Source organism: Schistocerca gregaria, chromosome 10, assembly GCF_023897955.1.
Source record: "Schistocerca gregaria isolate iqSchGreg1 chromosome 10, iqSchGreg1.2, whole genome shotgun sequence".
Classification (NCBI taxonomy): domain Eukaryota; kingdom Metazoa; phylum Arthropoda; class Insecta; order Orthoptera; family Acrididae; genus Schistocerca; species Schistocerca gregaria.
In genome coordinates, this window is record NC_064929.1 from 223,905,072 (window position 1) to 223,908,224 (window position 3,153).

Below are 3,153 nucleotides of genomic sequence, written 5' to 3' on the forward strand. Positions count from 1 at the left end.
CATAGATATTTCTTTATTTTCTACAATTAGTTTTGTTGTCATATTAGTGAAACGTAGTGCCATTATGCAGAGGTCTGTCAGAAATAAAAGTTTACAGTCACAAAGCACTTCGTGCAACTAGCCCTCTTCGTGTATATAGCCCATTTGTACCATATACGCTGTCTAAGGGGGAGCATTAATGAATGGAATGTGTCAAGCTAACGTAAATGGTTGTGCTATTGTATATTTTACTGTATATTGAGGTTTTAAGACTTAACCAATTTTTGTTCCTCCTGAGATACAGAGTCCTAAAGTTAATGCGCTCAAAAATCTGCAAGCGCTCAAGTATTCAAGTTGAATATTTGTGGTATCTCAACTGCAGATTTTTCAGCGCTCATTTAACTTTAGGACTCTGTATCTCAGGAGGAACAAAAATAGACTTGTACCACTATTGAAATAAGCCCTTCATATATTGTCGTAGCCACTTGCGCAAGGTGCTTTTAGATTGTAAACGTATTATTTCTGACAAATAATGCACTACATTTTATCAACTAATATGACAACTTGGAATGAGGTTCCAATTCACAATTACCACGTTTTGTAACAAGAATTTTTGAAGACCAGGAGGCGACAGCAGAGAGTCTCAAAACCGAACTTGGCTATGGAAAGTTCTTTTTTTTACCAAGTAAAAAAGATCGTTTCTTCTCATTCCTCAATGTGAGAAATTTCAGTGTAATTGTTATTGCCTTTGTGCAATGATTTTTTCGTTTAAAAGACATCGAAATTACGAGAGACTCGCCTTTTTTCCTTCCTTTTTGTGCTTAACAGAAATTTACACGAAATGATTTTAAAGTTAATAAAACACGAAATGTGACGAAAATTTACGTAGTGTAATTTCTTTGCTGCTAATACGTCGTGTATTTGTGTTACACGTTTGAAAATGGACATTCTTTTTTATGTGCGCTGTGTGCACTTTCCAGCGGCCTGCTACCCGTAGCGATGTGTCGTGGGCTGCGCAACGCGTCACGTCAACGGGGTTTTTCCGGCCGCAAATACTCGCATTATGGCCGTGGGATTCCCGACCAAAAGGAGCCGCAGCAATGGGGGAGGCTCTGCTCTGGTGACAACATCCTTCACATCTTATCCAGGCCAAGGACTCGCTATGCACCTGGTACATGGCCATAGTTAGAGCTGAATTTTTTATTTTTATCATTCCACTTTTGATTTCATACTTTCTTTTATTTTTGCCTTCTTTCCTTTCTACAGCATTAGTGGGGCAAATGATAAAACTTCTTGTCCTCTTTTACGAATTTTAATTTCACACTCAATTTTTTGTAAGAAAGCCACACACTTTCAACATCTGCTCAAATATCCCGAGTCGTTAAACAGGGTGTTCGGAAGTTCCCTTTACAAACGTATAGCACCTGTAGAGGGGAATGAGTAGACAATACTATTTCCGTGTTACAGCCGTTGCAAAACATGTTTGCCAGGTAGGTATGCAAAAGCGTTGTCACGGTGTGGGTGATCATGTCGGAATGTCTGACGTTATGTGACACCCGTGCTACCTCTCTTGCCTGCTGTGAACCTCATTCACGTGTCTGTGAGTGTTGAGCAAGATAACTGAGTACACATTTGCAGAATACACCGGCACGATCCTTCTCTTTGATGAAGTTCACGGTAACGGAAGAGCTGTTCGTCGCGTTTATCGAGATCCATCGCATATCCTTTTCGCCACAATTACACAATGGCTTCGAGGAACGGTAGCTGTGCTGCTCCGAGGAGACGCCGCACACTCGAATTGGAAGATTTAAGAAAGAAATTCAACAAATTGAGAAATTATTTTATTTTTACTTTATTTTCGCTACCAGTTTCGGCAATTCTTTATGCCACCTTCAGGACCCATAAGCACCTCTCAGAAATTATCGATATTGGCACGCTGGTGCCATCTGTTTTTGGACGTCGTGAATTCTCAGGTGCTTCCTTCGATGACTTGTCGCAACTACGAGTATTTACAAATTTGTTTATCAAAATATTTGACAAGCCGCAGTCCCACGTCCACAATGGATCAAAAGAGGCCGCAGTGCAGACAACGGTGTTTGTGAAAACCGACAAAGTTTTCTTTTTATTTCTTTCGTTATTAATGTATCGAATTGTAGAACAAGTGATGTACTGGGTCACGCGTAATAAATTACTTGTAAAATTGATCGCGTTACCAACATGTTTTGAAATGGTTGCAACACGGAAACGGTACGTTTCCGGACTTTGACTCCAAATCAAAATATTATGTATTCAGTGACCTCTACAAGTCTTAGAAATTTGTAACGAGAATTTCCGGGCACCCTGTACATTCTTTTATTCTTTATCAAACTGCACCGGACACTTACTAAATCTCACGCACTTTATCGAAGAGGTGTTTGAGGCTGGTAAGGTGACAGGGGCGGTATTTCAGCAGAGTCAGTCACGAGCTGCTGTTAGCTAAGGTGTACAGCCTCAGCAAGCATTTTATCCTAACTAGACTCATCGTCACTCTTCTTCGACTTCCGAGAACAGCGTAGCCGATGGATATCACAGAGAAACGGGCCTCCCGTGGGGAAGTGCAGTGGCTCCAGTTGTGCTCGATGCATGCACGAGCGACCAGCCCACAGCATCCGCCAGCACGGCCCCCTCTAGACCGATGACCTGAAGCGGTGGAGAACAGCCGGCAATGCTTCAAACGTTACACCTCTGAAGCTACCGAAATCACTTAACGACAGTTTCCTAGACTACTGTAAAGACCGAGTTGTCGAATGGCAGATGGACGGCCGGAAAGTAATTAAAAGAATTACCGAGGGCGTCGTGAATTCTCAAGTCGTCAAAGGTCGATTGCGGTTCCATCGAACCCCTCCGATATCTTGTAGATGGAATGAGAGGTGAGACGAAACTGTCGCCTACGTAGTCGCTTGTAGTCGCGGCAACCAGCAGAGCCCAGCTAGAAGAGGAAGGCAGTCGAATACTACAAACAATTACACAGTCTTGCCACCACAACAAACTCAGTATAGCCAAGAACAAAACAACACACATATTACTGAAAGGATCACTCCAAACGAAACATTCAGTTAAAATACGGGACACAAACATCAAACGAGCACATGTTACACATTATCTTGGCGTACACATTGATGCGAAATTGCATTT